The following is a 19361-nucleotide window of genomic DNA, read 5'->3' as shown; positions in this document are numbered from 1 at the left end:
AAAGCCAATTTTTAGGATAGTTTTGGGTATGGAAGTATGTATATATGATTCAGTAGTACTACTGGATATTGTGTGTGTGAGAGTTCATTGACGTTGTTGTTTTATTGTCTCTGCCTTGGTCATGGCACAGAACAACACATTGGGGATACAATCATTACTCCATATGATTTTTGAAAATGTTTCAAACAGTGAGATATTATTGGCATTTTTGTAATTGCATGTATTATTTCTTTGTTTACTTTCAGTTTGATTAATAAACTTAAACCTGGCATCATTAAGAAAATCAATAGACTGTCCACACCAATAGCAGGTTTGGTAAGTACTACATATTATCTTCTAATCTTGAAGGTTTTTTAAGCTATGTTTTTAATTGACAAGTAATTACTGTAGAGATTTGTAATACATAGGATATTGTATTTATGCCACAGGGTGACAGTAGTTAATAATATGTTATGCATTTCAAAGTAGCAAAAAGAGAGGACTTCGAGTGTTTGATTTCAAAACTAGATTTGTCTTGGATATGTAAGAACATGGGCGGTGTATGAGAAAACATACACTGTGTAATTATTTCGTGCATTCAAAACAGTGGGGAGATCCATAATAATATAGAATGAGCCTTTGGAAATAATTTATAAATAAATACTATTGATGATAATTTTTTTTTTTTGCCAGTCCTGGGCTTGGGCTCAGGGCCTGAGCACTGTCCTTGGGCTTTCTCAAGGCTAGAGCTCTACCACTTGGGCCTCAGCACCACTTCCGGCTTTTTTTTTCTATGTGTGTGGTACCAAGGAATCGAACCCGGGTCTTCGTGCATGCTAGGCAAGCACTTTACCACTAGGCCAAACTCCTGGCCCGATGATAGATAATTTTTAAAAACTCTAGAAATCCTTAGAAGTCAGTACTGAGGATAGGAATTATTTTTTTCCCCACAAAATATTAATATTAATAATAATTATAATTGGAATATGAAGGCACACAAATAAGATCTGTGGAATAGTCAAAGTGGTTATAATATACTCCAGAACATTTCTGTTTGTCTATTCATGTGTTCACAATTGTTAATGGCATGAATTTTGGTACAGGCAGCTGTACCAAAATTCCTTGGCTTGCAGGAGGACGGAAGTGTGCATCCAAATTTTGACAAGGATAAGTTTGGCAAAATCTTTATTATTGGAGAATGATTGTCTAGGAAAAGCAGTTGTTTCTAATATTAAATGCTTCTTTTTCTTTATTCTCTATATATCAGATATAGGCAGCTGAGCTTACTTTTCTTTTTTTTTTTGCCAGTCCTAGGTCTTGAACTCAGGGCTTAGGCACTGTCCTTGGGCTTTCTCAATGCTAGCATTCTACCATTGAGCCACAGCACCACTTCCAGCTTTTTCTGTGTAGGTGGTACCAAGGAATTGAACCTAGGGCTTGTGTATGCTAGGCAAGCACTCTACCAGTAGGCCACACTCCCTGAACTTACTTTTTTCTTTTTTGGTCATGGGACTTGAATTCTGGGCCTGGGTGCTGTCCCTGACCTCTTCAGCTCAAGGCTATCACCCTACCCTTGAGCCACAGTGCCACTTCCAGTTTTTTTGGTGATTAATTGGAAATAAGAGTCTCTCACTCTTTAGTGCCAGGGCTGGCTTTGAACTGAGATCCTCAGATCTTGAACTTAGATTTTTTATTGGTTCCATTTTTCTAGGCAAAAAGGCTGTTACACATGCACAAATATTCTTCTAATAATATAGTTGGGTTGTATTTGTTATCTAAAAGATGGGAATTAAACTTGATTTGCAAAATTTTTAAAATATTTTTTATTGTAATTAATAGAAGGGTTACATTATATTTGCTAGATAGAAGGTATATTAATTCACGTACATTGATTCCCTTTCTCATGTCTTGGTCCCCATTTCCCTCCCCCCACCCCCACCCATTTGCAAAGTTTTTATAGGAGGAAACATTTAGTTTAATAAAATATTTTAGATGAAAATGGTTTTTACTAAGGAACTTTCATGAAAGTAAAGGTTTAAATTATGTTGAAGAATGTCTTCTCAAATGGCTTCAGTTGTTCTTCTATTGCATAATAATGTGTGTGTGTGTGTATGTATGTATGTATGTATGTATGTATGTATGTATGTATGTATGTGTATGCGCGTGCACCAGTACTGGGACTTGAACTCAGAGTCTAGAAACTATTCTGTAGCTTTATCACTCAAGGCTAGCACTTTATATCTTGAGCCTCTTCCATCTCTTGGTGGTTAACTGGGTATGAGAGTCTCAAAGATCTTCTTTCCAGGACAGCCTGCTGAATAGCTAGTATTAAAGGCATGGGCCCCAGTACCTGGCCAGTATTCAGTGCTTTGATTGTAAATAGGCTGTTCTTGGCTCTTTCACATGTGTTTTAAATAAAATTAGCCTTTGCTTTCAAATTTCCTGCATATTTGAGATGCTTAGATTGTAGTGGTTTGTTATTGTTGGCCACTGTGGATTTTATTAAATTTTCTGATTGTCTGATTAGATGGAAGCCCAAAGGTATTTTACTTTTAAGCTCAAAGACTTTGTCAGCTATTTCTATTTTAAGCCTCAGACATTCTATCTAGTTTGGATTTTATCTTTAGAAGTGAAAATAAAATGTATGTCCAGTATTAATATTAGATTGGATGATTTTTTTTCAAAATACAAAATACTCTAGAGTGTCAGACAGATATTCAATTAATATTCTTTCAAAAATATAGGTTGAGGATTTTAATCATTTCCATGAGTATACTAGAGGAAGCAGGTTGAGAAAAGGCAACTGCACAAAGAAACTAGGAAATGAGCAAGGAAATCCCACAAAAATAACTGTATTACAGAGAGCTATAGTAGATTAACACTTCAACAAATACTAAACATGTATAAGCAGACTATAAAGATGGATGATTAAGAATGTCTTTCTTAGACTTAGAAAAAATCATATTAAGTGAAGTAAGCCAGACTCAAAGGAACTTAGGCTCAATGGTATCCCTCATCTGTCCTAATCAGTAGAAACCTTGGGCTCTACTAGCAGAGATCTGCAATAGAGCAAAACCTAGATACATAAGGCCATATAGTATGATGCTAAATGAAAGGACCTCTAGGATATAGAAACAAAAGCCATATAATGATTGATTGTTGTCCTTAATGTAGTATGTTATCTCTCATCTCCTTTGCTGTCCCATGGTTATATCATATTGTTACAGTATCTCACTTTGTTATCTGATATATTGGATATATTTGTATTTGGTTATTTGAAATTGGATAGGGAAGGGGGGAAAACTAGATGAGGGGTAGGGGTGGGGGGGAGGGATATGGGGACCAAGACATGTGAAAGGGTATCAATGTATGGGAATTAATGCACCCTCTATCTGGCAAATATCATGTAACCCTTTTATTAATTACAATAAAAAATGAATGTCTTTTTTAGTTTTTCTTAGAACAGTCCTGGGGCTTAAACTCAGGGCCTGGGTGGGTAGTATCCTCGAGCTTCCCCCCCCCCTTCAAGACTAGCTCTCAGTGGCTAGAGCTCTACTTCCAACTTCCAACTTTTATTTATTTATTTTTTTTTGTTGGTTGTGGGGGATGAACTTAGTGACTGGGCACTGTACCTGAGGTTTTCTTGAACAAAGCTAATGCTCTACCACTTTGAGTCACAGCTGCACTTCTAGTTTTATGGTGATAAATTGGAGATAAGAGTCCCACAGACTTTCCTTCTTGGGCTGGCTTTGAACTATGATCCTCAGATCTCAGCCTTCTGAGTGGATAGAATCACAAGCAGGTACAACTGGCTCCTGGCAGGAATTTCTTTAAAAAGAGGGTATCAGGAACTTAATTTTGACACTTAAGGAAAAGAACGAACAACTTGAGCAGATGGATTATTAGCAGTCTACAGACCATTACTGAATTTTGTACATATAACACCAGCATAGTGGTTGGTATGTATACAAAATTAAGGAGAGTATTTGTGTGATTTTGTGTGTGTGTGTGTTTGTGTATGTATGTGTATACGTATATGAGTGCTGGTCCTGGGACTTGAACTTGGTGTCTAGGAACTATCTTTGTGTTTCTTTGGCTCAAGGCCACCTTTCTACTACTTGAATGATAGCTGCAGTTCTGGCTTGTGTGCATGCGTGTGTGTGTGTGTGTGTGTGTGTGTGTGTGTGTGTGTGTGTGTGTGTGTTTTAATTGGAGATAGAGATTTTCACAGATTTGGGGATGGGAGTTTTGCCTAGTGGTAAGAGTGCTTGCCTAGCATGCACCAAGACCTAAGTTCGATTCCTCAGTACCCCATACATAGAAAAAGCTGGAAGTGGTGCTGTGGCTCAAGTGCTAGCATTGAGAAAAGCCCAAGGATAGTGCTCAGGCCCTGAGTTCAAGCCCCACAACAAGCAAAAAAAAAAAAGAGTTTCACAGATTTTCCTGCCTGGATTGGCTTTGAACCTTGATCCTCAGATCTCAGCCTCCTGTGGAGCTAGGATTACAAGTATGAGCCACTGGTACTCGCTGGTCAATGAGATTTTTTTTCAAGTGAATGAATGAACAATATTTCTATTGTGAAAATAGGTTTTCGTATTGGACTTTGATGAGATACGCATGAAGAGTTGAATTGTATCTCCACCTCCCCTATCTTTAGAACAAGGAGGCTCTACACCTCAACATCACAACATCACCCTAGGGAATAAGATTGTTGCAGGTGATGTAATTAGTTAAGATCATATTGGAGGGAATGGTCCCTAATCTCATATGACATATGTTCTTATAAAATGATGGCTGTGTGAAATCATATGCACAGGAAGAGTGCCATTAGAAGAGGCTGGAGTGATGTATCTGTAACTCAGGAAGTACTGAAGATTGCCTGGGAACCACCAAAAGCTTGGAGGATGCAAAGAAGATTCCCTCACATGCTTCCTAGGGAACCTGCCTTTGCCTTGACTTTGGTGCCTATCCTCCACCATTGTGAGACAGCTGATATGATTTTTTTTTTTTTTGCCAGTCCTGGGGCTTGAAACTTAGGTCCTGGGCATTGTTCTTGGACACTTTTTTTTTCCTCAAGGCTAGCACTCTGCTACTTGAGCCACAGCACCACTGCCAACTTTTTCTGTTTATGTGATACCAAGGAATGGAACCCAGTACTTCATGTATGCTAGGCGAGCACTCTACCACTAGGCTATGCTCCTGGCCCCTTGATCTTTGTTTTAAGCCACCCAATTTGGAGTGCTTTATTATATTAGGCAAGCCTACAAGCCTACAAAATCAATATACATAGGTGAGAATTTTAGTTAATATTTGAAAAATGACTTTTTTTTTTAACTTTAAGATGATTGTATGTCCCCAGGAAGTTGCAAAAGGTGTAGAGATCCTTCTTGAGTTCATCCAGTTTCCATCAGAATATCACCTTGAGTAACTCTAAAGAAAACCATGTAACTGATGTTGATAGAGTTCAGAGGGCTTAATCAACTTCCATCAGTTTTATATGCATTGCATGTTTCTGAGGTGCAAAGTATAAAGATGATTTCAAGCCAAGTCAAATGAAGTCTTTTATCTTGTGGATTTATTAAAACACTTCCTCATTAATCTTAAAAGTGCTCAATCTTAAAACATTGCTGTTAAATTCTACTTGGCTACTGTTCTGTTTTTGGTCTCTACTGTGAGACCTTTTGTGTTCTCTTAGTTGAACTTCCAAAGAGAGACTCTGCTTAGACCAGGTTACACCCATTCTTAATAGGTCATAGGTCATTATAGATGCGTTCTTTCAGAAAAGAGTTGTCTTTGCCAAATAGGGAGTGACCAGGAGCATTGATTTCCTTTGGCTTATTCAGCTGAGGTATGTTGGTTCGAGTGGGTTCTATGAAAGCTAATTAATTGGGTAGGGTAGATACATCTAGGTAAGTCCAATACAGTAAAGATTGTTGTGGAGAGGCAAAAGCTAAGTGCCTGTGGTGGTTCATGTCTTCTATTACTCTTTCCTAAGTCAGTTTATTTGTTTCCAATTTAGCTTAGCCATAACATACCGATATGATTGGTTTTGAAGTCAAGACAATAGATTTATTCTTATAGATGGACCTATAGGAAAAACAATGGACTATTCCCTGAGCAATATAGATGCTAGAGAGATAGAGAAGTACATTGAAAGCTTTGCTGAAAAATTTATATATTTTCTCTGGGAGAGTGGTAACTAGGTTCTCTTGCATCTTCTAGAAATTTCTCATTTGAGGAAGTTTTATTTCATAAATATATTCTCCCTACCTTTTCTCTTTTTTCTGTTCTTCACAAAGCAATATATTTAAAAAAAATCTACCACAAGAGTTTAGCTTCCAAAAATTAGCTGCTTTTAAACATAGGCTGAACACATTGAAACTCAAAACTAAAACTTTATCCAGGTTGTGAAGGGAGCTGTTGAAGCAGAATAATGTTTATATTTGATACGTTAGTATGCCTGAAATACAATCTGTGTAGAAATATCAGGAAAGTTATTAACCTAAGTCTGTGGTTCTCTTGGACACTTAGTAATGTATTGAAGTTAGATAAATTAAGCACTATGGTCATTGGAGCAGAGATGAGCAAATAGTTCTATGTGTTAGATGTCTCCTTGTGTTTTGTGAATCTTTACTAGCAGCCATGACTCACTTCTATTTACCAGGTCATAGAGGTGTATTCTTTTCTTTTTTCTTTTTTTTTTTCTGTCGGTCCTGGGGCTTGAACTCTGAGACTGGGAGCTGTCTCTGAGCTCTTCAGCTCAAGGCTACCGCCATATATCTGGGCCTGGGCATTGTCCCTGAGCTCTTCAGCTCAAGGTTACTGCCCTACCCCTTGAGCTACAGCTTCACTTCCACTTTTTAGTGGTTAATTGGAGATTAGTGTCTCAAGGTCTTTAGTACCTGGGCTGGCTTTGAACCTTGATCCTCAGATCTCAGCCTCTTGAGTAGCTAGGATTACAGGCGTGAGCCACCACTTCTGGCAAGGTGTACTCTTTCCCCACTAGTTATAATACCTAAAACTATCTTCTGTGTTACATGGACTGACTAGATTTCATTGATATCAAATTTTCTGTTGTAATTTACAACTGAAAAGAAATGATAATTTCAGAAAATTTGGTTAGAATAATTTGCTTGAATATGTGTGTCTATCTGTGGGCTCAGTTGAAAATATCTCCAACACACTTCATTCAATGAAATAGGGGGACTAATTTGAATGTCATTGCTGTCGAGTTACACTTTAGATTAATGTAAGGGATGAAATGTCTTGGGTGGACATAGAGGCTGAGAAGGTTGTCTGTGCAGTCAGGATTGCTGTGAAATATAGGAAGTGGGTGGTGATTCAGTTTGGTTTACTCAGTTGCATGTGTTTTAAGACAAGCCTGTGTGCCCACTTGTATACCGTTTTCCAGAAGTTACTTGTGAGTTTTCCACCTTCGCTTTCTCATATAACAACAAAATAGTGTTTCCTACTGGTTGAAATCACTGCTGAAATATCTGGTTGTTCTCTTCAGCAGCTATGGAAAATGACCCCAACAATCTGTTACACAATTGAGATAATGTACCTAGGTCTTGCCATGTGCTTCTCTAAAAAAAATTCTTACATAGTGACTCTGAGTACTCCATTTTTGCTATTCTTGGGGTACAGGGGTGCTTTCCACAAATAAAACCAAAGCATGAGACCACAGGACAAAGTGTTTTTTAAGAAAAGAGCCCAATTCGGTGTGCTTTTCTTATCTGAATTGAAATAATATAAAAAGTACAATTATAAGTACTGCTTTCATTCGAGGTTAGGACTTTTCTGGGTAGGAGGCATGGATGATTTTGGTAAGGTTGAGGGAAAAAAATCCTTAAGTAATACTAGACTGTGACTAGGCCTCATATCAGGAAAGAACAGCTTATCTGTTGCTTAAAAAAGTGGCAAGGGATGGATGGGGTTGTTCCATGCTGGGTAATGTGGCATATGTCCTAGAGGAAGCCAACATGAAGAGGAAGGGACATTGGTTAATATATTTGGGTGTCTAAGAATACAAACATGAAAACAAGCAAACAAAAATGGAGGATGAAAGGGCTCATGCTGATCACGATGTATTGTACTAACACATTGATTGGTTGAATGGAAAACTCTGTATAACTATTTAAAGATGGCAATATCTTTATATCTAGATATAGAATGAACACATTGAGCCAGACACATTGATGAGTTGAGTGTGTAATCCCAGCTACTCAGAATGCTGAGATCTGAGGATCTTGGTGCCCAAACCAGACTAGGGCAGAAAAGTTTGAGACTCTTTTCTACAATGGGGTGGGGAGAGGGAAAGCTAGAAGTGGAACTGTGGCTCAAGTGGTAGACCAGTAGCCTTGAACAAAAATTGTTAAGGGATAGCACCTCAGGCCATAAGTGCAAGTCCCAGCACCAGCACAAATAAATAAACTAAGCAAACACGGATAAAATGTAGTTGGATATAAAGAGATGGCTAGACGACAGCATGTGGCCAGGATAAAATAACGACGTAAGTATGTGTGCATTCTGTCTTTTGCCATTTTATTCCTGATTTTCTAGGTCATTTCGAGGAGAGAGCTATTAAAAAAATTGGGAAAGGCTTCTGTCCAATGAATCCTCTTGATTCATACATGTTTGTTCATTGGAATGCTTAGCTAATAAGAGCTGCATTCTTACTGGCTGACTCTGCCGGATTCCTGACCTTCAGATGGACAGATGCATGTCCACCTCATAGGTTAGGGAGGGGGGCACTGAGGTGCCTACAGAAGCACACTTCCTACTCAAGTTTAACTGTGCTTTTATCTTCAAATTTTAGTGGTTTTGTTTTTTGCATTTGATAAGGGATGAGTAAAGAAGGCATAGCATTTCCATGAATTACCATGCTTTTTATTTTTTCTTTCTCATAAGTCACTGCTTTGAAACAGTTCCATACTTATTATAGCAGACTTCGGTGCTTCACTGAATTAAAGATGGGGTTTTATCTCTTTGACTCCATTTTCAGATTTTGACGGTAAATATTAGAGGCTACCACTGAATTTCATTAAAATTGCAATGTGGAACATTGGTATGAGACTAAACTGAAGAAATGTTTCATTCCCCAAAGCGAACATGAATGACTTTCATTGTGTAACTTTGTCTTGGACTCTCAAGCCTTACCTAATTAGACTGTCAACTCATTGTTTTTCTAATACAAAAAAAATGAAGTAGATTTTTCAAAAAGATGAATTACAGCACTATAGAATTACTATTTTGAATGTATAACTATGCTTTTATCAGCAATTACAGCATGAAAGCCAAACATTTTCTAAAAATAAGATCAAGGAAAATTCTGTGAATAATGTGGTTATATATTAATTTAGATGATCTTTTGGTAATATGATCTTCGAAAATATGATGTCTTGGAATTTTAGTGGATAAGTTGGATAAGTTCATTGGATATTTTGAAGTAGTTTGCTATTATCCAATAACAAATCTGGCTACTGGAATGGGGATTCTTTATTGGATTTCTCTCAAGGTGAACAAATATTAGATGTAAATGTCTGAACGTGTCTGAGTGTCTGTAGGCTTCTGTATAAATGGCATACAAGTAAGCCAGTTATTTATACAGTATGCTGGGGAGAGTTCCTCAAGCCATATTGTCTCTGTGTTTCTCTTATTCCAATTAATGATAAGAGTCACCAAGTGTGGAAACAAAAACAGCACCAGCCTTGAAGCTGTTTTCCTCATCCCTGTGATTCAGTGTTGTAGAACAGGAAACTCTTGTATTTCTATCATCATTTCTTCATCAGGGCGCTGGCTCAAGTTTAGGAATTTCCCTAGAGTTCTCAACTGCTTATTTCAAAATCTCAGAGCAACATTTATAGGCCAAGTTTCAGCCCTGAGGGCAATCTTTTTTTGTAAATATTAATGAATTAGAATTGCTAAAACCACATTAATATACTTAACTTGGAGAATTAAATGTAATTGATTAAAAAGTTGATTCAGTGTTTGTATGGATGGGATTGTATCCTATACAACAAGCTTCATAAACAAAATTGGGCCACATCTTTTAAGGTACTTTTTTTTTTCTCCAGTTGTGGGGCTTGAACTCAGGGCCTGGGCTTAAACTCGGGGCCTGAGTACTGTCCTTGGGCTTTCTTAAGGCTAGTGCTCTACCACTTGAGCCACAGCACCACTTCCAGCTTTTTTCTATGTATGTGGTACTGAGGAATTGAACCTGGGTCTTCGTGCAGGCTAGGTAAGCACTCTACCACTAGGCCAAACTCTCGGCTCTTAAGGTAGTTTTTATTGTGCTTTCTTTTCCTATTTCTACATGAGTTTGCTTAAGTACTAGAATTCATCAGTATGGGTGGCTCATTCCTGTAATTCTAGCTGCTCCTAAGTCTGAGATCTAAGGATATGGTTCAAAGCCAGCCTTGTGGGAAACTCTATGAGACTCTTATCTCTAACGAACCATTAAAAAGCCAATCATAGTGCTGTGGGTAAAGTAGTGGAGTGAAAACTCAGTTGAGGGACAACATCCAGATCGTGTTCAATCTCCTGAAACTAATCCTACCCGTGTTGCTCCCCCCAACAAAATAGAGCCATGAGTCTAAAACTGGTAGGAGGTACTGGTCTCTTAATATATATCTTAGACCTGTTAGTGACTCTCCTTTCCTAGATATATTTGTTAAACTCCCAATATGTATCGGGAAAACTGTACTTGTCACTTGAACCCCAGCAAATGGATCAAAGTTTTTTCCTCATGGACCTGACATACCACGCAGTAAGGTGAGCTCACAATCAATATAAATCAATCACATCCCGAAAGGTGCCAATAAGTAGAACTAAGAAATGTAATACCTGTTCATGAAGATCATGTAAATGCATAGAGAAGGAATGGGCGTGTACGAGCAACATTTGACAACAGATACGCACAGACATCTCATTGCACTGGGAACTCTGGGAAGGAATGGGACAGGTGGGGATTTTCTAGACTGAAGGAAGAGAAGAGGAAGATTGGTAAGGGGGACTGTGGGTATAGATGACGAGGTAGGTGAGAGATACTACATGGAGTTTGTTGAGCAGACTGCATCTTCCTAACAGTATGATGAGGATCCGTTATTTCCAGTTTAATTCCTTGTTCCAATGTTATTGGTTGTCTGTGATGATGGGTACACACACCTGCATATATTAGGAAAAAAACATTGAATTATAACTTGCATAGCATATGAGTTATATCTCAAATGTAAAGATAGATCATTGTTGGTGTGTAAAGACTATACCGGAAGAAATCATACAAAGAAATAGCCAGTGGAAGGACCGTTTCAGTGATGACAATGGCTAGTTTTGTATGCCAGCTTATCTGTGACATTGGTTGCCCAGATATTTGAGCATCCATTATTTTGGGTGTTTTTTTCCCCTGATATTTGTTCTTTATTTCTCCATGTGGAACTTGTACATTTTTTATTGTAATTAATAGAAGGGTTACAATATATTCACCAGATAGAAGGTACATTTCTTAACAATCATGCTACCCCTTCTCATGTTTTTTTGTACCCATTTCCTTCCCCTACCCCTCCCCTCATCTTGTTTTCCCCCCTTCCCTATCCTACTTCAAATAAACAAACATATATACAATATATCAGATATATATGTATCTAGGTTTTTACCATCTTGTAAACCTCTGCTAGAAGAGTCCAGGGTTTCTGCTGATGATGACAAATGAGGGAAACCTATGTTCCTTTGAGTCTGGCTTACTTCACTTAATAGATTTTTTTCTTTCTTTTCATTTCCTTACAAATGGGGCAATGTCTTCTTTCTGATGGCAGCATAGAATTCCATTGTGTATAAATACCACATCTTGTTGATCCACTGAGGGGCATCTGGGTTGGTTCCATATCTTTGCTATGGTAAATAGTGCTGCAGTGAACATCTTGTGATTATTTTGGGTGTGTTTGTGAGGGTGTTTTTAGATGTGATTAACATTTCAATCCTACTAAGTAGGAGAGATTACTTACTCTCCCCTAGGTGGGTGGGCCTCATCCAATCAGCTGAAGAGCTATAGCACACTCAGGCGGACCCTCTTGCTAATAAGACAGCATTCTTCTTCCTGACTGGTTTTTCCTGCTTTTGATCTCAACTGAAAGACCAGCTCTTCTTTTGAGTCTTGAGCCTACTGGCCTTCAGATTGGATGACATCAAATCTCTTGGCTCTCAGGTCATCAGACTAGGAATGGCAGTACACTACTAGCTCTTCTGGGCCTCCAATTTGCTTAACCCAGATCTTGAGGGACTTCTTAGCCTCTGTAATTCCTTACAATAAATCCCTTTCTATAAGCATCTTATTAGTTCTGTTTCTTAGGTAAGTCTGGCTGATACCGTTAACCAGGCAAAGAGGGGATGGTAGCCTCAGGGATTGATGATTATCATCAGGTTTTCCATAGTATTTGATGGAACAGTGTCTAGGAGTTGTTAATGGATTGGAAGAGTATTGAAGTTTTTGCTTCAGTAGTTTATTCATATAGTAAACACAGGACATAGGAGTGTTGGTGGGGCAAGGGAAGTGCAGGGGGTGAGATAGTTTGCAAAAGATTGCACTTTGGCAGATGGCAAAAAAGAAAATGAGTAATGTTTTGACATTGTTCCCTGCAGCATTGGCGTGTGTGTGTGTGTGTGTGTGTGTGTGTGTGTGTGTGTGTGTGTGTGTGTGAGTGAGTGAATTAAGAAACAAGATAACTGCTGGGAGTTCATCTTGTCTACGCAAAACAAAATGTTCTAAATCAAGAGATTCCTGGGCTCTTCCTTGGTCAGTGCAGGCCACTGTTAGAGATGATATGGTTTTTGCTCCATTTTGTTTGGCTTTGCACCATTATTTGTTTTTAAAATTTGAGCCAGCGTGTATGATTTTGATCAAGTGCTTGCTGCTGCCTTTCTTGAGGAAGGACAATCTTGATGTGCGTTCTCATATAACATTATGTGGTGTCCTGAAGGCTAAATAGGCATTTGGCTTCCTCACTCTCTTGCAGTCTTGAGATTATACCTGATTTGCTAGTCATTAACCCCAGCTTCCTTTCCTCTTCTCTCTTTCTCCCCTTCCTGTCTCTCCCCTTCTTTCCTCCTTCCCATCCTCCCTACTTCCTCTACCTCCTTCCAGTATTAGGGTTGGAACTCAGGGCCTGCATGCTGTCTCTTCCCTTTCCCTTTCCTTTCCCTTCCCCCCCTTTTCTTTTCCCCTTTCACCTTCTCTGCTTCCTCTTTCCCTTCCTTTCTCTTTCTTTCTTTCTTCTTTCTTTCTTTCTTTCTTTCTTTCTTTCTTTCTTTCTTTCTTCCTTCTTTTTTTCCTTCCTTCCTTCCTTCCTTCCTTCCTTCCTTCCTTCCTTCCTTTCCTTCCTTCCTTCCTTCCTTCCTTCCTTCCTTCCTTCCTTCCTTCCTTCCTTCCTTCCTTCCTTCCCTTCCCTTCCCTTCCCTTCCCTTCCCTTCCCTTCCTTCCCTTTCCCTTCCTTCCCTTCCCCTTCCCTTCCTTCCTTCCTTCCTTCCTTCCTTCCTTCCTTCCTTCCTTCCTTCCTTCCTTCCTTCTTCCTTCTTTCTTTCTTTCTTTTCTTTCTTTCTTTCTTTCTTTCTTTCTTCCTTTCTTTCTTTCTCTCTCTCTCTCTCTCTCTCAAGGAAGTAGCCCTACCACTAGTTGGATATCTCTAGGATCTAACCTCAATAATAGGGAGTTAAAAAGTACAAGAAAGTGTAATGGATTATTCTTATTTTCAGTGGATGGGAGGCTTTGTTTATTAGCAAGTCAATCACTGAGTGAAGGGTTATGCTATAACCTGCATCATGATTTCTTCTACCTCTATGGGTTCTGTGTTTTACAACAGCCCCTAATTTGTTCATTAATATTTGTAGAAAGATGTTTTCTACTTGGTTGCATGATGGTAAGTCAATACTCGTTTGGCTAGTTTAAGTACAAATAATTAAAATATTGATTTAAGAATTGATTTGGATGGGCTCAAGTCTCCAAAGCAGTATTTATCAAGAATAGATGTTTATCTATATTATTGTTGATAAAAGGCCACAGATGTGATTTTGTGTGGTTTACATACATAGGCCTGCACTTTTTGCTTGATCCATGACAACTCACTGACAAGATAACAGATTTGCAATTCAAATTCGTCTGTATCCATGTTTTCTTCAAATTCAATCAATCTGTAGTCAATTCAAAGACATAGGTCATCCTCCAACAGCATGAAGTCATTGTCACCATGCTGCATGATCCAAGCTGGGAGTATGAGATAAAAAGTATCCACACCAGTGACTTACTGAACAGCTACTATGTGCTGCAAGCTCTGGCAGTCACATTATTTCCCTTTTTTCATAAATTCACACACATGCACTGTGGTTCTTGGTTTACAGGATCAGTAAATTAGGGAGCCTTACATAATGTGAGCAATGATAATTGTCCAGCTGGCCTTACAGACATTCCAGGCAAAGAAGGAAGGTGTAGTACGTAGGCCCTCGCCTTCAAGAGGCAGAGTTGCTGTGATAGGCAGAAAAGTGACCCTTGGTGATGTTGAAGACTATTTGATTGTCATTCACAGGGAAACTCTTACAAAGCCAGTGAGTATTAGATGGGATTGAGGTTGCCAATCCATGGACCTTAGTTGAGGAGAGTACCTTGGATGACTCAAGTAGGCTTGTTGTGATCACAAACATCCTTATGGCAACAAGAGGAATTGAAGAGGAGGAGAAAAAGAGGACGATGTAAGGCTTCAGGCTGCTGGTTCTGGAGGTGGACAGTGAGCTAAGGAATGCAGGTGGCTATTAGGAACTGGATTAATAAACAAATGGGTTCTCTCAAGGAATGTGGCAGGAAGAATTTTGTCCTGTGGGCACCAGATTTTAGCCCAGTGAGACTGGCTATAGGTTTCTGACTGCCAACACTGTTAGATAATACCACTGTGTGGTAGTAATTTGTTACAGCAGCCAATAGAAGACTAGTACAGAGGTGAATAACTCTGATGAAAGAATTACACTGCTGCATTTGATTCTGAGCTCCACAGGTTAATGTATGACCTTGGGCAAGGCATACCACCTTATTGTCTCCAGTATTTGCGTGCATAAAGTGGGAATAATGAGACTGCACAATTGTTGCTGTTTTTTTTTTTTGACAAGCACTTGGGTAAGATAATTTGCTTAAAGAGTCTTAGTAGGCTACCTGGCATAGAGTAAGAACTCAACAGATAGTAACTTGGGAAAACTAGCTAGTCAGGTTAAAGGGCTGGTTGAGATAACAACAATATCTGAAAAACAAGCTCGGCGCCCATGGCTGAGCTTTGAAGGATCATGGTTTGAGGTTAACCCAAGCAGGAAAGTTTAGTAGACTTCATCTCTAAAATAACTAGCACAAAGCAGGGCTGGAAACATGATTCAAATTACAGAGTCTCAACTTTGTAAGCCATGAGGTCCTGAGTTCAAATCCTAGGACCACCAAAACAAAAACATGAAAAATACTAGATAAGGCACAAGGTACAAATGTGTGTGTGTGTGTGGTGTGTGTGTGTGTGTGTGTGTGTGTGTGTGTGTGTGTGTGTGTGTGTGTGTATGTGTGTGTGTGTGAGATGGGAGGAGGAGATAAGATTCAGTGTGTCTTGAAGTGGATTTAGGATTGATATTTTACATGGCGGGAGTATTTGGATTTCTATGTCCTAGAAATGACTAAAAGTCTGATAGAGCAGCAGATCCTTGGGACTAGAAGGGTTTGAATCAGGGCTGTTGATCTTTTTTGGAAGTGGTTTGTAAGGGGAGAGGGTTTGCAGAAAAGAGTTCCTGCCCCCCCTCCCCCCGCTGCCTCTCGAGTGATAACCGTGTCATTCTCCTTCCTTAAATTTACTTCTTTGCTTTGTCAAAACTCTCAGCAGCATTCTGAAGTGTTTTCTTAAAGCCATCATTTGTTTTACTTTGGATAATTTCAGGACAGAACTTCTTAAGAATCTGTTTCAGCACTTTTTTTTTCTCTTAAAGAGTGGGTGAGTTATAGAATGACTTCACTTGTGCTGTAAGGTTTAATTTGAATAATGTGCAAAAGTGTCACTTCATTCAGGCTGTAGTTTGACAAAGCCTGTCATTGCTTCAGTGTAGTGAATGATAATAAGCTAAGTTAATGAAGCATTTCAGTAACTACCTTGCGCCAGGGCTCTCAGCCCTCCATTCTGGGCTTTCTGCTGCTCTAACTTGCCCATTTCTCAGCTCTGCCTTGCTTTGTGGGGTGGTTTCTGGGCTTTTGCTGTGTTGAGCAGTACTAGTAAAGAAATCAGTCACCATGCTGTTGGCATCCTTAGAGTGTGTGTAATCTCCTGTGGCCTCTGGTGCTGCTTGGTACTTTCTTTAACATTTTCTGGTTGAGCACTATTCCTGTTGTCATGCTACAGAGCTTATTACCCACCCTTGTCCTGGTGGATTATTGTTTGCAATGGCTAAGTCTTTCCTTTAGGTACCCAAGCTTATATATATATAAGCTGATCGTGGTGGCTCTTGTTTTACTCCCAACTCTTAGGAGACTCTAAGCTAGGCTGCATAGTGTGACCCTATCTCAACTGAAACAACCCAAAGATTGAATCTAGATCTGTCTTTTTCTCACAAAGAACTGAAAAGTGGGATTTCTGATGACACTTGACCTGTGTGCTAGAGTCATCAAAATGTAGGGGTGGGAGTGGATGCATTGTATTTAGTATTTTCTCCAGCCTAAATCAGTGGATGAAGTTGTCAAGACTTATAAATTGGAAAGCAAGGAGTAGCTGATTAAAGTGCGACTCAAATGTTATTAGAAATTGTAAAATTTGCACCCAAATATGAATAATTTTTATTACTCTGCTTGTTTGGAATTGCTTTAAAATATCTTTTGGTTGCTGAGCGAGTCAGTGGCTTATGTCTGTAATCCTAGCAAGTTAGGAGACAGAATAGGGAATTGAGGTTTGAAGCTAATCTGTGTGGAAAAGTCCTTGAGATTCTTATTTCCAACATAACCAGCAAAAAACCAGCTCAAGGCATGATTCAAGTGGTTGAGTGCTAGCCTGACAAGTGAACTGAATGAGCCTGAGGCCATGAGTTCAAACCCCAGTACTGGCAAAGCAAATCAAACCAAGCAACAACAACACCACCCCCAAACAAAGACTGATCATTGTTAGTATAAGAATGGGATTCATGTAGTTAGGGGAATAGTCTAATAGTGAGCTTTGTAATCTCCAGGTGACTCTTGTACACGCTACGAGAATCACTGCTGTAAGCCTAATTTCATACTCGTTATTTGCTAAATGCCCATTGTTTCCAGAAATTTACCTGGGAGATGATCTTCCAGTGTGAGCTGTAACAGAGCACATGTGGGCTTCTGCAGCTCTAATGGGCCAGTAGGTGAGGGGCCTGCTGCTGGTCTGTGATTCTGGCCTAGAGTAGCAAAGTGGCAGGGCCACTTTCTATAGATTGGCTGTACAGCAGCCTCCCCTGCTGAGGGACAGCTGTGTGGCCCTCTTGTATTTCCCATGCTGATTGGGAACCATTGTTCTGATGTATGGACCCAGCTGAGTTTCTCTGCTGTTTCAAAGGGTGTCAGTACAGCCTCTGGATTGCTGGTATGACCCTGTAAACATATTTAATATTGTTAGTTCCAGGGGCATCATAAATAAGAAAGAAGAGTCACTGGCACTCTCTGTGCTCCTGGTGAAATTGATCTATATCTTGTTTTCTCTGTCTCTTTCTTTCTCCCTCTCCCTCCTCTCCCCTCCCTTTCCCCTCCTCTCCTCCCCTCTCCTCTCCTCTCTCCCCCTTCTCTCTCTTTCCTCCCTCTCTTCTCCTCCCTCTCCCCCTCCCCCTCCCCTCCCCCCTTTCTCCCTCCCTCCCCTTTCCCCCTTCTCCCCCTCTCCCCCCCCCTCTCTCCCTCTCCCTCTCTCTCCCCCTCCCCTCTTCCCTCCTTCCTATTCCCTCCTTTTATCTTTTTATTTGACTGGGCCAATGAGATGAACATCTGGTTGACTAATGAGAACTTCTGGTGATATGTTTGGGGAATTTTGGTTTATCTTTTCATGGCTCCCAGTTCATACCCTTGAACACAGCTTCACTCATTTTTAGAATTAGGATTTTGACCTCACTCCAGTCTTTTGTAGTAAATCATATTATTAGGCTGCTTTTATGTAAAGAACTTCTAGTTATTTATAACAATTCTAAACAATTCTAAAACTCAGGAAACCTGCTGAAATAGACCTAACTGAAAAATGGCTTAATTTTTTTTTTTTTATATAGGTACAGATGCTTGAACTTAGGGTCTCACATTCTTGCTTGGCTTTTTTGCTCAAGGCTGGAAGTCTACTATTTGAGTCACACGTTTCTGGAATTTTTGGTGTTAATTGGAGATAAGAATCTCAGAGACTTTTCTACCTAGACTACCTCCAATGTGCCATCTTTAGATCTTAACTTCCTGAGTAGGTAGTATTGCAGGCTTGAGCTGTTTGATTCAGCACCAGTTTGATTCAATTTTATGAGTGAATGTTTCCATATTTATTGTTCAATTAAGCACTATGATGAAAAGTATTCACTCAAGTTGTTGGAAGTCAAATTTAAAATTTTATTACTAAGAGTTGTTTATTTTTCAGTCCTTTAGGGAGAAGTGAAAATGACAGTACTGTAAGAATTTCAGAGGCATAATATGCTTTAATGATGACATAGACTTTTGCATAATAAATGATTTGACTTGTAAGAGGGAAAATATCTGGAGTCTAAGCCATTTATGTAAATTAGACTACATATCAAAGATTTTATTTTTTTCATATATTTTTATTGTAATTAATAGAAGGTTTACATGATATTTACCAGATTGGAGGTGCATTAATTCACATACATTGATACCCTTTCTCATGTCTTGGTCACCATTTCCCTCCCCCCATCATCTTGTTTTCCTCCCTTTCCTATCCATTTCAAATAACCAAATATGCATATATACAATATATCAGATAACAAGGTGAAATACTGTAGCAATATGAGATAGCCAAGGGACAGCAAAAGAGATGCAAAATAACATAGTACATTAAGGACAACAATCACTCATTATATGGCTTTTGTTTCTATATCTTGGAGGTCCTTTCATTTAGCATCATTATTTTTTTCATATATTTTTATTAATTAATAGAAGGGTTACATCATATTCACCAGATAAAAGGTGCATTACTTCACATACATTGATACCCTGTCTCATGTCATGGTCCCCATTTCTCTCTTCCCCCCACCCCCACTGCTCATGTTGTTTTCCCCCCTTCCCTATCCAATTTCAAATAACCAATCAAGCATATATATATAATATATCAGATAACAAGGTGAAATACTGTAACAATATGAGATAACCAAGGGACAGCAAAAGAGAT

General features: G+C 39.1%; 1 protein-coding gene across 4 annotated transcripts in view; it reads left to right on the top strand.

The window, feature by feature from the left end:
• The window catches only part of Lmo7 (LIM domain 7), a 144333-nt gene that overhangs the window by 10740 nt on the left and 114232 nt on the right, over positions 1–19361 (top strand). For all 4 annotated transcript variants that reach the window (XM_090342022.1, XM_090342019.1, XM_090342018.1 and 1 more), the window contains exon 2: positions 246–315. The gene's annotated coding sequence lies outside the window, so the exon portion shown is untranslated. The remainder of the gene's footprint in view (positions 1–245; positions 316–19361) is intronic.

This window comes from Megascapheus bottae, chromosome 11 (assembly GCF_031878675.1).
Source record: "Megascapheus bottae isolate mThoBot1 chromosome 11, mThoBot2.hap1, whole genome shotgun sequence".
Lineage (NCBI taxonomy): Eukaryota > Metazoa > Chordata > Mammalia > Rodentia > Geomyidae > Megascapheus > Megascapheus bottae.
This window is presented reverse-complemented; position numbering and strand designations above follow the sequence as displayed.